The sequence below is a fragment of the Lithobates pipiens genome, unplaced genomic scaffold (genome assembly GCF_037356315.1).
Source record: "Lithobates pipiens isolate NorthernLeopardFrog02 unplaced genomic scaffold, aLitPip1_a1.2 Scaffold_8, whole genome shotgun sequence".
In the NCBI taxonomy this organism is placed as follows: domain Eukaryota; kingdom Metazoa; phylum Chordata; class Amphibia; order Anura; family Ranidae; genus Lithobates; species Lithobates pipiens.
In genome coordinates, this window is record NW_027507903.1 from 484,074,331 (window position 1) to 484,096,873 (window position 22,543).

General features: G+C 43.1%; 1 protein-coding gene across 17 annotated transcripts in view; it reads right to left on the reverse strand.

The window, feature by feature from the left end:
• The window catches only part of ERC1 (ELKS/RAB6-interacting/CAST family member 1), a 430,374-nt gene that overhangs the window by 317,280 nt on the left and 90,551 nt on the right, over positions 1–22,543 (reverse strand). The gene's annotated exons all lie outside the window — the stretch shown is intronic.

Here is a 22,543-nt window from a genome sequence, read left to right on the forward strand (position 1 = left end):
ACAGGAGGAAGATTGTGTTTACCCCTTCCCATTTAGCAGGACATCCCCCCCAATTGAATTTTTTAAATATACATTTTATATATATATATATTTAAAAAATTCAATTGGGGGGGATGTCCTGCTTTGACAAAACAAAAATGGGAAGGGGTAAACACAATCTTCCTCCTGTATGAGATAGAGATATATATATATATATATATATATATATATATATATATATATATATATATATATATATATATATATATATGAATCGTTATCGCAATCTTGACTAAAGTGTTTCACAATTCTTTCTATGCAAAGAATTCTCTCTGCTCTTCTGAAGCCACAGCCATCAAAAGAAAGGAAGAGAAAAACTGGGCAGTAGGCCAAGAATCACAACATTCTTTATCAGTTTAATTTAAGTATAAACTTTGTAACAATTTGTCAATGGAATAGACGTTGTGTTTAAGTGCCGGTTCACACTATTGTGATGCTAGACATCGCATGTAATTCCCAGAGCCACTGCTGTTCACATTACATGTGAAGTCTGTGCAGTGCGATGTCAGCCATACAGATAGTATGGCTGATATTGCACCGCATTTGGTCCAAACACGCACAGGACCCTTTTTTCTGTTCGGACCAGAATCGGATCGCATATGTGTTCACACATGTCCGAACTGTCAGTTTGCAGTGCGATATGCGAGCTGAAATGGGGGCGTCGTGAACATAATGACACTCCCCAGCAGTTGGCATATGGCAGTGTGAACTGCCGTGCATGTCGGGTGTGATGCGGGAACCCGCAGTTGATTTGCAGGGTTCTCACATCGCACTAGGCTGTCTCTCATGCCCAAGATCGCGGGTGGCTGGAGTCTCTTAAAGGGAACAATGTACCCATACGTTGTTTTGCCCAGCTGTGCCATTCTGCCAACGTATATCAGTGTGAGCCGGTCAGCAAGCTTCTTAGAAAGTTTCCGAATTTTAACTTAACAACGCTGTAAATCTGTTTATTTTTGATTGCTTCATTAACATGACAGAACAAAATATTTCTGTAATTTCAGTGTTTTTAAAGAGACAAAACATGGGGAAATGTGTATGTTTAGCATGGATGTACCAAATAAATATGTACCCCCCCGAGATACACTTTAAAGTGGCCCTACCACAAGAGGTCACTTCTACAAAAGAGGTCCAACCATTTATATACTTTAAAATCTATACAATTCAGTCAGCCGTATACCCCAAAACACCTTAAAGTGCCTCCAAAGGCTTGATTTCTTTCTTTCTTTTTTTTTTTTTAATTACCAACCATGTTATATTTTCCTGCTCTGTGAAATGATTTTGCACGTCACAGCCCCCGCTGACACTCCTGCCTCCACCCCCCCGCCAAGTGCCCCCATAGCAAGCCACTTGCTATGAGGCCACTTGTGCTCGCTCGCTTCCTAGCTGACACACAGTGTGGGGCTCAGCCATGCCCCCTTTTCCCTTCTCACTGTCTGTGAATGATAGCAGCAGGAGCCAATGGCTCCACTGTTGTGTCTCACCCAATGAGGAGAGAGAAAGCCAAGAAAGCCTCTGCTCTCGTGCACATCGCTGGATCGAGACTGGGCTCAGGTAATTATAAGCAGGGGCTTGGGGGTAAGCTGCATGCAGAATGCATTAAGGTAAAACAACCTTCTGCATTTAGAACCACTAAAAGGCGAAGCTCTGCTTGTTTGCTTCCTCTCCTCCTTCCACTGCCAGATTTGGAACCTTTTCGGGAGAGGAGCGGGTACCTGTTTTTGACAGGTTCCCACCCCCACTTTCAGGTGACCTTGCCACAACAAGGTTCCCCTGAAAGTTCACCCCCCCCTCCTTGCCCCACCACCAGGCCATTCACAAAGCGCCCTGAAGTAGGGAATTGGCTGTGAAGAAGCAAGGCCTGTTTCCCATACAATGAATGGCAGCGGCAGCACCGGAGAGCCTATTAAAAAATCAACTGGACAAGCAAGTGTCCTAATATTAAAAGTTAGCAGCTACAGTATTTTAGGGTTCCTTTCAAATGGCTTTCTGATCAGATCTGCCCATCAGTTTTTCATGCGGACTCAGGTCTACAGCCAGTTAGATGTAAATTGATATGGGTCCTTTGACATCCACCTACTTCTAAGTCTGTCTGCATCTTTTCTCAATTTTTCTGACCCTAAGCAGGACACAAGTCTGTTTACATCCAGCAGCCCATAGATCCAAAACAGGTCCATCACAGTTCACTATCAGAGTGCGGACAAAAAACGCCACGGATGTCTTGTTCTGCTCTGATTCAGCAGGGGATCTGCTCATGTATTCCCTGCTGAATCGAACAAAGCTACCCGTGTGAAAGAAACTTTATACATTAGCAATCTGTCTGCTGGATCCTGCCTGATCTTATGTCTGAACAACCTTTTTATATAAGACCATGCAACACTTTTAATTGGGAGCAACATTTGCTTTTATTGGACGTTTTTGGGGTCAACAGTTGCTGAACAATGAGAAATAACATCAGAGGCGCTCTGATATGTAGCTGCAGGCTGTATCCTCTCTCACAACAATAGATACTGACAGCAATCGTGTTACCATGACATCGGGTATGAGTGTCGATCACCCATGCCTTCAGGCACTGCTTTAAATTTCTCCTTTAGGGGTTTATTCAAGCTTATTTAAAACATCTTCCTTGGCTTTTTTACTGTTATCTCCAGAAAGCACCTCTTATTTGTGCAGACATATTGTTTAAAACAGGCATAGACAACCCTCAGAAAGCTTGCCACTTTCACTGGAACTCGTTGGAATTGGCTCTAACTGACAGTCCACTAAACTGTCAATTACAAAGTCTAGTCCACCCACTTTAGTAGACATCACTCAAAGACCACTGGCAGCCGAGGAGTTGATGTCAAGAAGAAGCCTATCCGATCTGAGGTCTGAAGTGCATGCATTGGGCTGATCTGAGGTCTGAAATGTAAGCACTGGGGCTGGATGTAACGTGCATGCATTGTGGCTGATCTAAGATGTGCAAAGCATTCATTAGAGATTAATCCAGGGCCTGACGTGCATGCAATGGGGCTGAGCCGAGGCCTGAAGTGCATGCAATGGGGCTGAGCCGAGGCCTGAAGTGCATGCAATGGGGCTGATCGGAGGTCGGAAATTCAGGGCATGCATTGGGGGCGATAAGTATTCGGAATAAAAAAAAAAAAAGTGTGCAGGCCTATATTAGACTCAAGTGTAATTTCAGCATGGCTGCAATGTTTCCTGGATAACACTAGCACAGGAATACTTGATTTTACACATTGTAGGATCTGTGTTTTAGTCAAACAGAAAAATCCAGTATGACGTACTATAATAAGAGTATGGGAGATAAATCATGTACAGTACTGTGAAAAACAACTTGTGTCACAATCTAAAAGCTTTCTCTTCTCTTTTTTTTAAATGTAATAAGAGTAAACACTGTAAAGCCCGATACACACTATCAGTTTTTCCTTCAGATTTAACAAAACCATATAATATGAGGTCAAACCTCAGGAGTTTCAATTTGTATGCAATCAGGCAGACCCTCGCACTACATGGTTTTGGTAAACCTGAAGGAAAAACTCAGCAGAAAAACTGATAGTGTGTATGGGGCGTAAGAAGAAGCAGCAGGCTGCTCATCTCTTTGTCACTCTGCTCTATCCTCCTATCACCAAGTTACTGGTTATCACACGAACACTGCAGTACAAATGTATGGCTACTAAGACCCCCTTTTATGTCCCAGTCTAAGCTCTGCTGTAGAGAGATCATCAAGGCCTTAGTTACTCCCTCATATAACCCCTCCCACTATGTTATCCTCAGTTTTGGAGAAAGCACAGAGGTTTTGGAGAAACCACAGAGTCCTGTATCCTGTACTGTACATGAAGAACAGGGTTTTACGGTGCTCAAAGTCCAATTTTCTTCATCGTACTGTACATGACACAGGTTTTCTTCATAACAGATGGGATGTCCCAAAGCAGTAATAGAGTGGATGATAACTAACAGGCAACTTTATAGCCAACAGACAAGACCCTCAAAAAGAACTCCAGGCTGAAAGGGCTCACTGATATTAAACAACAGCCCACAAAACTTTGCACCTGAAGGTGGCATTGGCCAAAGCCTAAATTTCCACTTGGTAAAACAAAAGACCAGGTAGCAGCCTTGCACACTAAACAATTTTCTGTAGAATTTTTCCTTCAGATTTACCAAAACCATATAATATGAGGTCAAACCTTAAGACCCCTTTTACACTGGGGTGCTTTGCAGATGCTACAGCGCTAAAAATAGCGCCTGCAAAGCGCCCTGAAAGAGGCACTGCTGTGTCTCTAGTGTGAAAGCCCCAAGGGCTTTCACACTGGATCGGTGCGCTGGCAGGAGGCTAAAAAAAAGTCCTGCTAGCAGCATCTTTGCCTATTGAAATAAATGGGGCAGCGTGGCTATACCGCCAGCATAGCACTGCTGCAGCAGCGCTTTGCGGTGGTTTTAACCCTTTCTCGGCCGCTAGTGGGGGTTAAAAGCGCCCGAATAGAGCCGCAAAATTGGCAGCGTTTTACCGCCAGTGCATCCACCGCCCCAGTGTGAAAGGGGCCTCAGCGTTTCAATTTGTATGCAATCAGGCAGGCCCTTGCACTACACGGTTTTGGTAAATCTAAAGGAAACATGACAACAAAAGTTGTCTAGTGTGAATGGGGTCTTAGGTTACAGAAGCTGGATGTTGAATGACCAAGCTTGTACAATGAGCCTAAAGGCCCATACACACGATACGAAAAACGGAAGTAAAATTTAGTCCGATAGAGTGGAGCTATCTCTGAAGCTGCTTGGAGGGATATGGCTTTGGGACCACACTTCATCAAGTGGGTTCAACTGCTATATCAGGCGCCCACTGGCAAGGTGGTGGCCAATGGCTGGCCATCTCGAATGTTTGACCTCAGCAGAGGCACGAGACAAGGCTGCCCTCTTTCACCACTATTATACGCCTTGGCCGCGGAACCCTTGGCCATGTCCATCCGAGCTAACACAGAGATTAGGGTAGAGGTCGACCGATATATCGGCCGATATTTGCAGTTTTTTAATTAATCGGCATCGGCCGATTGAGCTGATAAAAAGGCCGATTTAGAACTACAGCACGACTTGGAAATGACTTCTGTAACAGAAGTCAGTGTAAGTTGCCTGAGTCTTCATAGAAGCACTTGTCTGCCAAGAAAAGAGCAAAAAGATACAATGTTTACACTTGAATGAATGAACTCATCTCAGTGTGTAGAGTTCTCAGTTTAACCATTTAAAGACTAAATCTTTTCTGACACTTGTTGCTTACAAGTAAAAGTCCTGTATTTTCTGCAGGAAAATCACTTAGAACCCCAAAAATTGTATATTTTTTTTTAGCAGAGACCCTAGGGAATAAAATAGCGGTTGTTGCAATATTTTATGTCACACGGCATTTGCGCAGAGGTCTTTCAAATGCGAAAAAAATGGGAAAAAAATACACTAAATGATAAAAAACAAAAACAAAAAAAAACTAAAACTTAAAGTTAGCCCATTTTTTTATTTTTTTTTGTCCAAAAGTTTTGACTACCTGTTTTTATTTTATAGGCTGCTTTCACACTGGAGCGGGCAGGCGTTGATGGTAAAATGCTGCTAGTTTTAGCAGCGCTTTACCATCATTTTAGCGGTGCTATTCGGCTGCTAGTGGGGCGCATATAATCCAGCTAGCAGCCGAAGAAGAGGTTAAATGCGCCCATGAAGCACTGCTGCCAAATCGCATTGCATGCGCTTCGGCAGTGGTGCCCATTAATATCAATGGGCAGGAGTGGTGGAGGAGCGGTATACACCACTCCAAATGTGCTGCTTGCAGGACTTTTTTTTTTTTTTTTTAACATCCTGCCAGCGCATCGCCTCAGTGTAAAGCACTCTGTCTTTTACACAGACTGCAGGGGAGCCGTTTTGCAGGCACTTTACAGGCGCTATTTTTAGCCCAAAAGCGCCTAAAAAAAAACGCCCCAGTGGGAAAAGTGTCTGTTAGGTTTTATGAGATGAAGGGGTATAAAAAAAAATGAAATAAAAAAAAAATCGGCCTAACATATTGGCCCAAAAAAATCGGCATCATATATCGGCCGCCATGATTTCTAAATATCGGCATTGGCCAGAGAAAAACCCATATCGGTCGACCTCTAGATCAGGGGACTGAGCCATGGCGTCCTAACTGAAAAGATCATCATGTCTGCGGATGACACACTGTTATACCGGGCCCCTCTCTACACATGACTCTCCAGACAATTGAAAGGTTCAGGACTTTTTCCGGGCTAAAAATCAACTGGGGGAAGTCCCAAATTCTTCCACTTGACAGCTTCCCACCGACTGAATGTCAGGACAGTTTGCCATTACAATCAGTCAGTATCATTAAGTACCTAGAGATATGCATATCCAGATCACCGGCGGATTATATGCATTTAAATTTAAGCCCTATAATTTCCCACGTTAAATCCAAACTACGGGCCTAGGCCCGTCTGCCGCTGGGGGTTTGGGGCCAGATAAAGCTGATCAAAATGGTCCTCCTACCCAAGATACTCTATATTCTCTGGCACTCCCCGGCGTACTTACCCCAGAAGCATTTTAAATCACTTGAGGCCCTGCTCAAACCCTTTGTGTGGGGAAACAACAGACACAAATTAGCTAGGCAGGCGCTTAAAAAGCCCACGGTCCTGGGGGGAAAAGCCCTCCCTGATTTCAAACTCTATTATATCGCATCACAATTGTCAGTATGATACAGTTGGGATAAGACAGACAGGGGGGCGATTTCTCCAGCTGCTCTGCCCGAGGTGGGCTCGACACACTGAGGACTCAATTTACGTGCAGGAGATGGGCTCTAGCGGTGCAGGTCAGGGGGACAACAGACAGACCCTGTTAAACCATTACAGACGCAAATGGGACGCAAATGCCAAGCTAGGGATACCACTCTATAATGATTATACTCCATTATGGTATAATAAAACTGTCGGAATTTCTGCAACTTCCTGATGCAGACCTTTGGTGTACTCATGGTATTCGCTATATGCACCAACTGTTTGTCGGCGGAACCCTTAAAACCTTTGCCACGCTTAGAGATGAATTTTCACTTTCCAGATACATGCTCGATTTTTACAGGTGAGACACAAAGCCCAGGCTCAGTTTTCGGAATCCACCCCACAGTTTGCCCCTAATGCACTAATGACCATAATTAAGAGTTCTGACCCCCGTAAATTAACCTCATCCTTCTACGACAAGCTCACTACCCCCGTTTCCACCAAATTGGCATATAAACTCAAACCTTGTTGGGAAAGAGCGATGGGCCCTTTGGAGAATGTGGAATGGGAGGAGGCTTTGGCTTAGGCTCGCCGACAGTCTGACTCAAATTTATATTATCCACCAGGCATATCTCAGCCCCCTTCGGGTTGCCAGATATAGAAGCTCTCAATCTACCCTCTATCAGATGTGTGGGAGGGAGGTGGGCACGTTCTTTCACTTAATATGGTCATGTCCCAAAATACAAGGCCTGTGGGAGCAAGTTGTAACCTTTCTACACGATCACATGGGCTCTCCGATCACATTAAAACCAAAACAATGCTTACTTGGGGTGCTTCCAGATACCACAGGCAAATACACAGACATTCCTGCATGAGACCTTGTTCTCAGTGCGGAAGGTTATTGCTCAGAATTAGATGCGACCCATACCCCCTAATCTGGTGGAGTGGAAGGTGGAGGTCAATAATAATTTACCATATAAAAAGGTTATGTATATTAACAGGGAATGCCCGGCCAAATACGACAAAATATGGGATCGTTAGTTAAAAGACTCCGATACCTACACGTAAGGCGCCTTGAATCTATGTTGCCAGAGGGGTAGTCTGCCCCTAGCTATGTGTCTTGTTAAAGGTCTAGATGACCCACACGGTCGGCACCAGATATCGCCCTTTCCCTATTTTTGTCCTTTTTTACATATGTTGTTACTCATGACACTAGTTTTGAAATATCTGTACTTCACTCACTATACACCCTTCTGATATCAGTGACACTTTGGATGTATGTAATAATATGTATGCACTTCTTTCCTCATTTTTTTGACATAATAAATTTGGTTAAAAGAAAAGTCCGCCAAACGATCTGTTTTCAGATCGTTAGCACAGTGCTTTCTACAGCCGATTATGCTTTTTTTTGTCTGACAAAAGACTAACAAAAGCTGAATGTGCAGACTAACATTTTTTGTCAAATGTGGACTTTACATCAGATTTTAATATACTTAGTACAATTTTCGTATGAAAAAAATCATAAGAGCAATGCACGCATGCTTAGAAACTAAAGAATACATACAAAACTATTCAACACATTATGTCACTTCTGATGTTGTATTCGGTCGTATGAAAATTTTCAGATGGTAATTGCTTCACTTGAGACTAGCATCCAACAAAAAAAACGGAGAAACAGTTGTCTGAAAATCTGATTGTGTGTACGAGGCTTTATTTAGTCAGGCAGTCTCCTTACCCTTCATTGAATAGGCTTGAGAATCAATTGCATTTGTAAATCTTGAAACAGAAGAACCCTGCTTGGTCCCGCTTGGAAAAACAAAGAGCGATCTGATTTTCTGATTGAGACAGTGACCACAATGTAAAATTTCACAGCACATATGGCTTCCAAACAGTGGAGAGCTGCCCCCTTTTGGCTTTTAGGAGAAGGAAATAGGGGGTTATTTACTAAAAGCAAATCCACTTTGCACTACAGGTGCACTTGGCAGTACAGATGCTGTAAATCTGAGGGGAAGGTCTGAAATTAGGGGAATCTCTGCTGATTTTATCATCCAATCATGTGCAAGCAAAAATGCTGTTTTTTTTTTTTTTTTCCTTGCATGTCCCCTTTGGATTTACAGTGACTGCACTTCCAAGTGCACTTGCAGTGCAAAGTGAATTTGCCTTTAGTAAATAACCACCCCCCCAATCTTCATTACCAAGGAAAGGTTCCACGGCATCGATGGAGTCCAACAAGAAAGCGTGATTATTGCAAACCCATAATATATATATATATATATATATTGTGGTGAATCTCCAATCCTGGGACCGGGTTTTGGGAACAGCCAGCAGTCTGGCTGGATGATTACACAGGTGGGTCTTGGGCTTAAAACAAAGCCAACACCATGGTTCTGGGCTCCACCCTCCCGAGGAGTCCAGGCGTGTAAGGGAGAAGAAGTGTGCATGTCTGCACAGGTCGGTCTGTCAGAGTAGACAGAGGGTCCAAGCTTGTGGGCTGAAAGAGACGCTGTTAAAGAGTGCTGAGGTACTGGGTGTACAGGAACTCTGTTAAAGAGCCAAGAGGGCTGCAGCAGAAGTCTGAGCAGCAGTGCTGCTAAAGAGAGCCAGGTGGCTTGGTATTTTTGGTTCTACATACATTACTGCTGTGGAAAGCTGAAACCCCTGTGTGGGCAACTATTTTGTTATCTGACTTTTCTTTCTTTAATAAAAGTGGGCCTACGAGCCCTTAAACGACATCTGGTGTGGATCCAGCTCACTGGTAAGCTCTACCTTTAAGCTAAAATAACCCCCAAATATTACAAGTGGTGTTCGAATGCGGGCAGAAGACGGTGGAATCCGGGTCCTTGCTCTACAGTAAGTTCAAGTCAGGAACTATTGGCTGTGTGTGGAAGTGCAGCCAGGCAAAAGGCATTGCGTGTTGCAGGTGGTGTACCTGTGAATGAAAAGTCAAATTTTTTTTTTTCTCTTGCTATGAACTGTGTTTGTGTGCATGAGACAGCATAATCAGTGTGTGCAATGTGCAGGTGAGGAAAGCTTGCATGAAGAGAAAAGCAACTTGCTTTAAAAGAGACACTTTCATTTTCCTGGACTGTTTAAAGTTGTTCTGGAGTCTCTAAGTATGGGGCGGTCAAAGCTCTTAAAAGAAGCAAGGTTTGCTGAAATGAGAGACAGAGCTCTGTGGTTGGAGGGGTTGTTACCGCCTGAACGAGCCCCATACATACCCGATCAGAGTTTATCAAGGAGAAAAATGGCTGGGGTTGTCCCTAGCAACCCTGGTGCAATGAGTGCACAGGTGACTGCTGTTATGGAGAGTCCACCAGCATTGGAATCTGCAGTGGATTGGTGCAAGCGGCATTTAGCAGCACTGGACCAAGCTACAGAGGAAAGGAAGCCAACCCTCAGTGCAAGGGGAAAGCCGCTGGATGTCCATAACTGGAAGAGGGCTGTTGTTGCCTCTGGCAAAGCTGCTGCAGTTAAAACCACAGCTATTGTGAAAGATGTGAATGTGTCACAGCATGAGATGGGATCCAGCAGAGAGAAGCCCATGCGATATGCAAGGAGAGAGGCTGATCAAAGGCTGAGGAGGAGAGTGGTTTCCCATAGCAACGCAGAGGAAGCCAGTCGGGCTGTCTCTGTACCATGGGCTATGTCTAATAAGGATCGTGGAAAGCAGCTTAAGGAGGAGCCAATTTTTCATGTTGGAGAGAGCCAGCAAAGTTCGGCTGGGAGAGTGCGGTCTCCCATGGCAACCGGAGTGAAATTTATGCCTGAAAGGAGCTGCAGTAGAGATTTGGTTCAGCGTCCCCACAAAGAGGCCTGTGCATTCCGGCCAGCTGGGAATCACCAAGAGAGAATCACTTTGGGGAAAAATCGTCCAGTACCATGCCTGGAATGTGGCCAGCTGGGGCATGGCATGTTTTCTGGCCCTAGGTTGTGGAATATGGCTGGAGATAATGTTGCTGAGAAAGTTTTGTCTGTAGGCTCAGATTCCGGTAAAAATATGTTTGCAGTCACCCCTAGCAACAAGAAGTTTCCTGTTGTGCCTGCAGGGGGTGCTAAACGGTGGGAGATGCCTGCTGTAGTTTCATCCCATGGCCACCAGGAGGAGTTGGCCAGTAAAAGTGCAGTAGAGGACTGGTGCATAAGACAACGCACTCAAATGAAGATGGTGACACCAACTACTGCGGTGGGTAAGACTGTCTTTAATGAAATGATGGCTGGAACTGCTGATTTCATGTGTAAAAGGACTGGTTACAAGACTGTCCATGATGAGGTGAGAGTGACCCCAGTTAGTGGGGCCACTGAATGTGCGCTTGAGAATGACTTTTCCCTATATAGTGGGAATGCACGGGTTAAAATCCAAATAGAACCTGTGTTGATGACTAAAAGTGTTGTGTTTAATGACTATCAGGCTCAAGTTGACCATGGGCTAGGACAGCCTACAAATGCGAAAAATGCTATAAGTGTTAGTGTTAATGAAAAGTTTAATGCTGTTGGGAAAACTTTTGCTCTGAAAGAACCTGGGGTTATCAAAAATGGGCCCTTGCCTGTAGCAACTGGTGGTAAGACAGCACAGTTGTCCACAGGAATCTCCAGGGAACTTCATGTGTTGGAGTCAGAGGTTGCCCTGGACAACTGCGATGTCACTCTGGTGGGACAGAATGGAACTGTACCGTGTAATGGTAATGTGTTAGTGCAAGCTGCTAGTACTAAAAATGTGCAGGTATATGGTGTATTGCAACCTGTGCTACCACAGTCTGACATGATTTACAATGACTGGTGTAATGAGTCTGCAGCTGAGCCAGTCTGTTCTTATGTGTCTCCTTGGGCAGATGGATCGGTGCTGAGGAGTACCGCAGAAGGGAGCGCACATACAACAGATTGGGATAGTTGGAGCAAAAATCTTATCTCCCTGATAGATAGGGCTTTTATGCACAAAGATAAGGTGGACGTGGTTTCTGCTGGGCCAGCAGGAGGGGCTGCAGAACAGCCTGTACCTGAGGGCGCGGTGGCTGCTGCAGGGGTTAACCCTGGTGAGCAGGATGAACCAAATAAGGGCACAGCAGAGACATTGTCCGTGACCCACAAAACTGAGGTTGACATGGAGTGTCAATGTGACGTCGCTGGTAATGTTCTGGAGCAGTTCACTGATGCTGAGCCTGAGAAGTTGAGTATGAGTCCAGTACCTGGCAGCGCTCTGGTGGAGCACCAGGCTGTGTTTACCTCCAGACGGGAGGAGGTTCCATTAACCGTCGCAACTTTTCAAGTCTCAGCAAGTGAGTCTCTCTGCAGCCCCAGTGTCATGAAAGTCCCCAGGAAGGACTTGGGTCTGGAGTCAAGGGCCTGGTTATTAACCAAAGCATTAAAAGAGATGCTTGAACTTTGGGATGTACAGCCAATCTATACTTGTGTGTCTCCTCCACAGTCTGATGGGCTGGTACTGCGGAGTACCACTAGGTGGAGCACTGTATGGCAGGCTGTACAGAGCAAAGCAAAACAGGACAGGAATGGTTTATTCCTAAATTTGCTACTTTTGTTAAAAGTTGCCGCTACGTATGCTGCTAGATTAGATCCAGAAGAAATATTTGAGACAGACGTTGGAGAAGTTGAAAATAAGCCTAAATTGCCTGTGGTTACACCTCCTAACAGCCAGATGGGAAGCATTTCTGCTGCTATGGTCCAGTGTGGTGCTGGTCAGTTGGTGAAGGGCGTGTATACTGCACCAGTAGAAAAAACACATGAGGTGGAAGGGCCATGTGTGGACCTGAAAGCAACAGAGATCCTGACCAGGGCTCAAACAAAGGTGGTTAAAGAGACTGGGGTCCCCAGTCCAGTGCTTGGTCTAGGTGACAAACCTAATAAGGTCCCCGAGACAGGGGAATGGACAAGGAGCGTGCTAAAAATTGTATGTGGATTAGACGAGAGCTTGCCTGTTCCGGTGGATAAAAATACAGATGGCATCAGAACGGGTCAAGTGGTAGGACAGCTGCCTGCAGAGTGGGTGAACCCAGGGGAGGTGGCATCCTGTGAGGTTCCTGTGGGTGATGGCGGCCCTCTGGTATGTGTGCCCTCTGCAGACTCTGCCCTAGCAAATTTTGAAAAAAAAGGCATTGGTGACATGTGCAACATTGAGAGGTCTAATGTTGGTTTGAATATGTCTGTCAATGATGAACCAAATAATGTGTTAATGGTACATGATAATGTGGTGCCCAAAGGTACAGGTAAACCTGGTAATCAATTAGTGACTGCTGAGTCAGGTACCAGAAATAAGAGGTGGGTTTCCGTTATAAACACTATAGAAATAGGCCCCCTACAGTCTCAGAACAGTACTGCTGAGAAAGTTTTGGGGAAACCTGGGAACCTGAAGCGTGGAGGCAGAAGGGTTGGTAGGAAGACCAACGGGAACCCATTAAGATTTCAGGAGAGGAAGTGCTTATGGAAATGCACTCGGAAGAAAAGTTGGGAAGGTCGCATCAAAGCGCATAGCAGAGTGACAGTAAGGCTTAGAGGGAGACACCAAAGGAGGCATTGGGTGGAGTTCCCCGTTAGGAGAAGCGAGGTTGGACAAGGAGTGTACTTCTGTAAATGGTATCTGGCACAGAGGTGCCAAAAGTAACTTGGGTGTTCCGCCCTCTGGGTCGAAACAAAGGGGGGGGATATGTGGTGAATCTCCAATCCTGGGACCGGGTTTTGGGAACAGCCAGCAGTCTGGCTGGATGATTACACAGGTGGGTCTTGGGCTTAAAACAAAGCCAACACCATGGTTCTGGGCTCCACCCTCCCGAGGAGTCCAGGCGTGTAAGGGAGAAGAAGTGTGCATGTCTGCACAGGTCGGTCTGTCAGAGTAGACAGAGGGTCCAAGCTTGTGGGCTGAAAGAGACGCTGTTAAAGAGTGCTGAGGTACTGGGTGTACAGGAACTCTGTTAAAGAGCCAAGAGGGCTGCAGCAGAAGTCTGAGCAGCAGTGCTGCTAAAGAGAGCCAGGTGGCTTGGTATTTTTGGTTCTACATACATTACTGCTGTGGAAAGCTGAAACCCCTGTGTGGGCAACTATTTTGTTATCTGACTTTTCTTTCTTTAATAAAAGTGGGCCTACGAGCCCTTAAACGACATCTGGTGTGGATCCAGCTCACTGGTAAGCTCTACCTTTAAGCTAAAATAACCCCCAAATATTACAATATATATAAAAAAGAAAAAAGTTCAAGAGGTTGCTGCACTTAAAAATGTGTTGCTTTATTCCATCAAATCTTTGAAAAAAGATTGCAAAGCCAGTAAAGTCATTCAAAACAAAATAGTTACAATCATCTGTTCAGACAGCGATTACGTTTCGGGCTGGTTTGCTCACGCCCTTTCTAAGATCAGTCAGAACACATCTGAAGGTTTTCACCACAATCATCTACTTTGTATATAGTCACAAACATCATCACACATGGACTCAATATGGTTAATTGTTTTCAACTTCAATTCAATGTAATGCCGCGTACACACGACCAAACTTTCTGGCAGACTAGATCCGACAGAATCAATCCGTTGGACAATCCGATCATGTGTGGGCTAATCTGATCATTTTTCATTTTAAAAAAATCAGACGAACCTAGAAATAGAATATGTTTCAAATCTGTCCAACGGACTCAATTGCTATGGGAAAAGAGTTTGTCTGTATGCTGGTCCGACGTCATCACGTTCAAAACGAACGGACTAACGAATGGACTTGGTCCTTTCGTGTGTGGCCAAGTCCGTTTGTCTGGAAAGTCCATCGGAACTCTGCTAAAAAGTCTGTTTAATCTGCCGGAAAGTCCGGTTGTGTGTACGCGGCATACGGGTACTAAGTTTCATACCATAGACACAAAAATAGTTAAACAACCACAACAATGTTCTCATTAACCCATTATCCTCTTGCAGTTAATCCACTATCAATCTGAAAAACATATGTATAATATATATTATATATATATATATATATATATATATATATATATATATATATATATTTAAATTCCTTTTATTATGCAGTTTCATCCTTTTTAACATATAATTTCCAAAATAATTAACATTGGAACCTACTTAAAAATAGTTATCCTATGGTCCAAGAATTTTGGAGTCCTCCTATGTCATCCTATAGGAAGGGTAGAACAGAACGTAATCACTGTCTGAACAGATGATTGTAACTATTTTGTCTTGATTGACTTTACTGGCTTTGCAATCTTTTTTCAAAGATTTGATGGAATAAAGCAACAAATTTTTAAGTGCAACAACCTCTTGAACTTTTTTCTTTATATATATATATGTCTGTGGGAGGACCTGTTTGCTGGCACTGGATTGATAGCTTGGTGCGGCTCTCCTCTTTACTTCGATATATATATCTATCAGGTGGAAAAAGTTACACCAGGATCATGGCTGCAGCTATGATCCTTGTGTATCAAAACTCTAAACCTGTGACCAGCTTTCATATAAAAAAGATCCGAGTGGCTCTACAACCGCTCGATAACTTTTACAGGGCTGGGAAGGTATTAGGTCGTATCCAGTATTACGCCATTTTCAGCCTTTGATTTACTGGCCAGTGAAGAAGTCAATTAAACTGATCTTGAGTTGATCAGCTGCCTTGGAGGGCAGAGGAGAGATCAGGGGTCTAATCACTGTCCACGCTATCACAGGGAATGTTGTTCATCCCTTGTTATAGCAAAAGGGTTGAATAAAGAAAAAAAAAAGAGAAGAGAAAAAATAGTGGTAAGAAATGAAATGTGAATAAAAAAAATTTAAGCGCTCCTGTCCCTGCGCAAACGCAAATGTGAGTCTTGCACAACACATGTAAGGTATGAATGTAAACAGATTGAGAGCCTGAGCTCACATTCACCTCATAATTTGTAAAGGCTTTCAAAGCTTCGCCTATGGAGATTTTTAGGTATCATAGTTTGTTGCTATTTCACGGGAGTGTGATATTTTAAAATCTTAACATGTTGGGTATCTAATCAGCACAACATCATCTCTTACAAAAAAAAAAAAAAACTGTTTGTGTGTAAAATACATATCCTAAAACTCTGCATTGAATAAATGGATGCACAAAAAAAAAAAAAAGATAAAAAAAAAAAAAAAGGATTGAAATCACCATTTTATTCTCCAGAGCCTCTGCTTTCAGAAAGTATCTAGAATTTGGGGCTTTTAAGTAAATTTCTATATGAGAAATGTCAAAATTGGTCTGGGCAGCATACAGTTAAAACCGAATTCCAGGAATTCAGCCACTTTGTAAAAAGTGCAGGCACACACTATGAGTTAAGTCCAATGAGGTGCATAACATCTCCTGAACTTATCTCTATTGCTTATATCTGACAGGTTTAGGGATCTGCAGTCAGGGATGCGAGAGAGGAGAGAGAGAGAGACACACATACCAGCTATGCCTGTCCCTTCCCTGTGCTGCCCATTCAGAGAAGCCTTTGGGCTTGGGGAAGTGTGGGGCTCCCAAAATACAACAGCCATTTCCTGGGAGTGCAATAAAATTGTCAGATGTAAAAAATGGAGATAAGCCAGGAGATGTCATGCACCTTCTTGCACATAACTCTTTAAAGCTTTAAACAAATGCCTTCATCAACGAGTGAAAAGCTGGGTGTCTATGAAAAAATATTGCCAAGACCAAGACTTGACCTTTTAGCAAGCAACCCATAGAACAATGGTAAGGGTAGAAGTTCTTCTGCTTATACCAATGACAATATGCTATCCAGACATGATGGCATACCTTACAAGAAATAGTCTTTTTTGTTTTAGCAAGCGTAGGAATTGCCTTTTATGAAATGTTCTTTTCTTTTGGGCATTTATAGCCATGCCATCAAAGCCAGCGACTGTGAAGAGGGATGGTAAATGGGACCTTGCGACAGAAGGTTTGGATTATCCAGAAGAGGCTGGGGTAGTAGGGGGATTTAAGTAATGCCACAAAATATAAAATTAAAGAATATAGCTGTATTTATACAATAAATATGAAATAGTTAAAAACAATCCATATCCTAATTATGTAATCAAAGTGATACAAACAGAGTCTGGTGGATCAACGCGTTTCACATGGATACTGTGCTTCATCAGGATCCACATGCCCTTGGTTCAAATAGAAATGGAACATAGTATAATGGTCTACACTAAAAAAAAATTAACACGATATCCTCTGTTCTGTGATGTAATACAATTCATTATTGTATTGTAATAAACATTGATATCATTTTACTTTTTTTTAACAGACATTGTACTACATTGTAATACATTGTACCAAGTTTCATATCCATTTGAACCAAGGGCATGTGGATCCTGATGAAGCACTGTAACCATGCGAAACGCATTGATCCACCATTGATCTATATTTGCAGCACTTTGTTTTTAACCATTTCATGATTTTTATTGTATGAATAAAGCTATATTGGTTTTTAATTTTATAGTTTGTGTAAAGTGACACATATTATATCCCCATACTCCAATCTCCCATGCTGGATAATTGGAGATTTCTTTCTTGCTGGGTTTACATACTCTATTAGTGAACCTTCTTTGGTTTCTTAGTGACCACTGATACCAATATTCATGCCAGCAGTCTTTAAGGGGAATATTCCTTCCACTGATGATCAATGTAAAAAGCATTCTTCTAACTGACCACTAATGTTTGGCTACACTACATTGATCATCATTGTAATGAGCAGTCTTCCCACTAACCAGCAGGGTAAGGGTGCCCTCCTTTAATTGGCCATCAATGTGTTGTTTTTATATTGTGAGGTTTAGATATATTGATTTTTAACAAGTGTCCCCTGAGAAGTAAACATAATTTTAGGGTTCCTCCAATGTAAAAAGGTTTAGAAAGTCTGTATTAATAACACTTTCATTCGTATATATATTTTTTTTACTTGTCTGGAGTTTAGCTTTAAATGTATAAAAAAAAAAGACAGAGAAAAGAGAAATCTAGAAGTAAATGTTGACAGATGGCTCACAGAACACGAGAAAGGGAAAAAAAAAAAAAAGTCCATGCGTTGGTGTTGTGTACAGTAGGACGCACAATATCTTCACACATGTTCCAGGATCTGGCCAGTGGTCCAGAACACGAAGCAAACTTGGAGAACACAGATTATATTAAAACAGAAATCTCAGGAGCATTTTTATGATCTTGAACTTCACTTAACATGCAATAGTCAATTTACTGCTGGGCATACACATATCTAATATCTATATATTCAAATCAACAAACCTATTCAATATTCTCAACTATATATATATATATATATATATATATATATATATATATATATATATATATATATACACACACATACATATACACACACACACACACACACACACACACACACACACACACATCTTTTTTAGTATTTAATCACTTTTAAATAGATTTAATGTATGAAAATCGAAGATGGAGACAATCTGATGATTTAGAAACAATCTTTGGTGTGTGATCATTTTTCTTAGCTTGGTCTATTATTGATTTTGACTTGCAGGATGTAAAAACTTGTACATTCAGGTTAAAGAATTCAGTGAACTGAAGCACAAAATAATTGTTACAGCAACAGTTTGACAGATTCCAATCAATGTTTTTAATTAAAAATTATCAGATGAAAGCCAGGCAAAGTTTGTATTGGTGTTGTATAAAATGATTGTTTTGTTTTCAACATCCAGATAGTTTGCACTAAAATATTTGACTAGATAGCACTTAAAATAAATAAATAAATAAATAAATTATATATATTCTCAACTAGATAAAAATGAATTGCACACAAAACTGTGTCATATTTCACGTAACAGAAGGTATAATGAATTTTATGAACATACAATGTTCTTGGGAAAGTGTCATTTTGTATACGGAAGAATCATTTGTATGGACTTTTTTTTTTTTTTTTAAAGCAGGAGTAAACCCGCTGATGTTTTTATTTTATTTTTTTCTGACCTGCAATGAGCTAGTATGCACCGCATTCTAGCTCATTATGAAATACTTACCTTAGAACAGGGGTGTCCAAACTTTTTTCAAAGAGGGCCAGATTTGATGAAGTGAACATGCACGAGGGCCGACCATTTTGTCTGACATTCTTTGAACCATTAAAAATCAGTGTGTTCGTTCGAACACTAATGCACGGCCCAACAAGAATTCTCTTGCCTTTGTGGCTGTGTGTGTTGAAGAGATGAGCTCGGGCGTGTTATTTGGATATACCGTATTTATTGGCGAATAAGAGGGAAGTTTCAGGAAAAAAAAAACTTAAAATTTTAAATAAAAAACTCTGAAGCAAAATAAGGGTCAGTGCCCATCTGCGCTCCCACCATTGCCAGGAATGCACCCACCATTAGCCAGGAATGCAGCCACCATTAGCCAGGAATGCAGCCACCATTAGCCAGGAATGCAGCCACCATTAGCCAGGAATGCAGCCACCATTAGCCAGGAATGCAGCCACCATTAGCCAGGATTTCAGCCACCATTAGCCAGGATTTCAGCCACCATTAGCCAGGATTTCAGCCACCATTAGCCAGGAATGCAGCCACCATTAGCCAGGATTTCAGCCACCATTAGCCAGGAATGCAGCCACCATTAGCCAGGAATGCAGCCACCATTAGCCAGGAATGCAGCCACCATTAGCCAGGAATGCAGCCACCATTAGCCAGGAATGCAGCTACCATTGCCAGGAATGCAGCCACCATTGCCAGGATTTCACATGCTATTGCCAGGAATGCAGCCACCATTGCCAGGATTTCAGCCACCATTGCCAGGATTTCACATACTATTGCCAGGAATGCAGCCACCATTGCCAGGATTTCACTCACTATTGCCAGGAATGCAGCCACCATTGCCAGGATTTCACATACTATTGCCAGAAATGCAGCCACCATTGCCAGGATTTCACATACTATTGCCAGGAATGCAGCCACCATTGCCAGGATTTCACATACTATTGCCAGGAATGCAGCCACCATTGCCAGGAATGCAGCCACCATTGCCAGGAATGCAGCCACCATTGCCAGGATTTCACTTACTATTGCCAGGAATGCAGCCACCATTGCCAGGATTTCACTTACTATTGCCAGGAATGCAGCCACCATTGCCAGGATTTCACTCACTATTAGCCAGGAATGTACTTACCATTGCCATCAGTGCAGCCTTGGAGGGGACATGGAGGGGGCTGGACGAGCGCCAAAGAACAGGAGAATCTCCTGTTTTCACAGCGGCCTCTTTAAGAGAAAGTCCCGCCTCCTTTGATGGACAGAACAGTCGTCCAATGGCGGAGATGGGACTTCCTATTACAGAGGCTGCAGTGTAAACAGGAAATACTCCTGTGTGCACAGCGCTCGTACAGCCTCCTATCTCCAATGCAGCCAGACTATATATCTTTTGTGGCCCCGGCGCTGGGAGATCGTCGGGGGCCACAAAAGATATATATGTTTAGATTACCAGGCGGGCCGTTCAAAACCGGACCGCGGGCCGGACTTTGGACATGCCTGCCTTAGAACAAGGCCCAGACATCTCGCCCGATCCATGCCGAGGGAGCTAACATGTTCCCTCGGTGTGTCTTCTGGGTATCGCGGCTCTGGCGCTATGAGTGGCCGGGGGGCCACGATATTGTCACTCCCGTGCATGGGCGCGGGAGATTTCTTTCCGGCAGGGACAGGCGCCTGCCGGACTTTCAGCCGAGAATCCCCTGTGCGCATGCGCCGCTGCAGTCAGTGGCGCATTGCGAGGGGAATATCTCCTAAACCATACAGGTTTAGGAGATTTTGTTTTTACCTAAAGGTAAGCCTTATTATAGGCTTACCTGTAGGTAAAAGTTATAAAAAAAAGACTATACAACCACTTTAACTGACCCTGAACACTCCTCTATGTTATCTTATTAGTAGATAATTAAATATATATATAATAAATAAAACTGCTTCTAAACACAAACAAGGCAAAACGGATGTTTTAAACGTGGGTTACTATCTGTCAAGTTAAATCGTTCAGGAGAGGTTGTAAAATAGCGCAAAAAATAAAACACACATGATCAAACACCAAAGAAAGCTCTATTTGTGAGGAAAAATGCACATAAATTTTGTTTGAGTACAACGTTGCACGACCGTACAATTGTCAGTTAAAACGACCAGTGCCGAATCGCAAAAAATGGCCTGGTCAGGAAGGGGGCAAATCCTTCTGGGGCTGAAGTGGTTAAAGAGGAAGTAAACTCTAATGGGTTTACTTCCTTTTTCATTCCCTGCAAAGGCAAAGCATAATGGACTACTATGCATCGCATATTAGCCCATTATGTGTCACTTACCTGACACAGGATCCAGCGAAGTCACCGATATCCCCTGTAGTCCGGCGCATCCAACTTCTCGGTGGAGTCTCGCAGCTCCGCCGCTGTCATGCGGCGAAGCCGCGATTACGTCACTACCGCGCATGCGCACGGAAGCCGACGCGCGGCATCTTTCTCATTGGCGATACCGCGATCAGTGCGCCTGCGCGCCGCTGTCTAGTGCCTGTCTTCGGGCAAATATCTCCTCAACCGTATAGGTTGAAGAGATATTTCTTGGACCTACAGGTAAGCCTTAATCTAGGCTTACCTGTAGGTCAAAGTGGTTTGTAAGGGTTTACAACCACTTTAATATCACCCTATGTTACTAAGCCCAGGACCCTGCATTCACTATATTTGGTCTCCCACAGTAATTAACATGCAATTATTTAGTAAATGTAAACTGCCAAATACCCTTTCTCATCAGCAGTATCTAGCAGTCTTGACTTCTATCAGTGTCCGGCCGAGCACTGGTTAAAGCTTGTAGGAAGAGTTTTCATTTTACTCTGACTGTCCTATAAGTCTGTAGGACCGTGCTGATTACATGCACCCTCTGAAGGAAAAAATAAAAATAACTCTAGCAATACACACCAAACTTCTATCAGGAGATGGATTGGGGACTGTGAAGAGGAGGATCAGAGAAGACAGGATTAAACAGCCTTTTTACACAACGTGAGGATTAGGTTCCACTGTGAAACAAGCAAGCATGCTTTATTGCATATACAGACTGATTTTACTGTTGTGGGTATAGTAACACTTTATGGTTAAAAAATAAAAATAAAAAATCATGTGCACGAAAGCATCATAGTTGTGGGCTCTCTCTCTCTCCCCATTGTCTCAGAGGCAGCAGCAGGAGCCATTGGCAGCCAGTCAGTCAGGAGGGAGCAGGGGTTGGGGCCAAGCTGCACTGTGTGGTAATACTGGGAGCTTCTAATATAAATCTATGCTTCCGGGTCAGAAACATCATTAGGCAAAGTTTTCAAACACCATGAGCTTTACAAAACCTAGGACAGACTCCAAAAAGTCAGCTTTGTCTTTTTACACAAAATGCTGATTTCTTGAAATAAGTAACGAAAAGCAATGAATATTATGAAAGTTGGTAAAGATGCAATGAATTCTAAACCCACAGAGGAGCAAACAACTCACAAGCCACATTAAGCATCCTCAGATCTAGAGACACATCATTTAATGGAATGATACAATAGTGGGTGCAGCTACTTTACTGTAATCTACCAATTAGCTCCCCTTAATCTTAAACTCAAACTGGCACATTTAACATACCAACCATTCCCATCCCAGAATGGCATAAGCAGCACTTGTCTGCAACGAAAGCAGAGGGAGACTAAGTGGACATCTCAGCACAACACGGCTGCCAAACATTTGTACCTAAATCAAAAGTCTCAGGACTATGAGGGGGCAGAGGCTGAGAAACAGTACTATTACCAGAGGATGGTGTCATACTGGGACCACCTACAAAACTGCAGCTCCAACT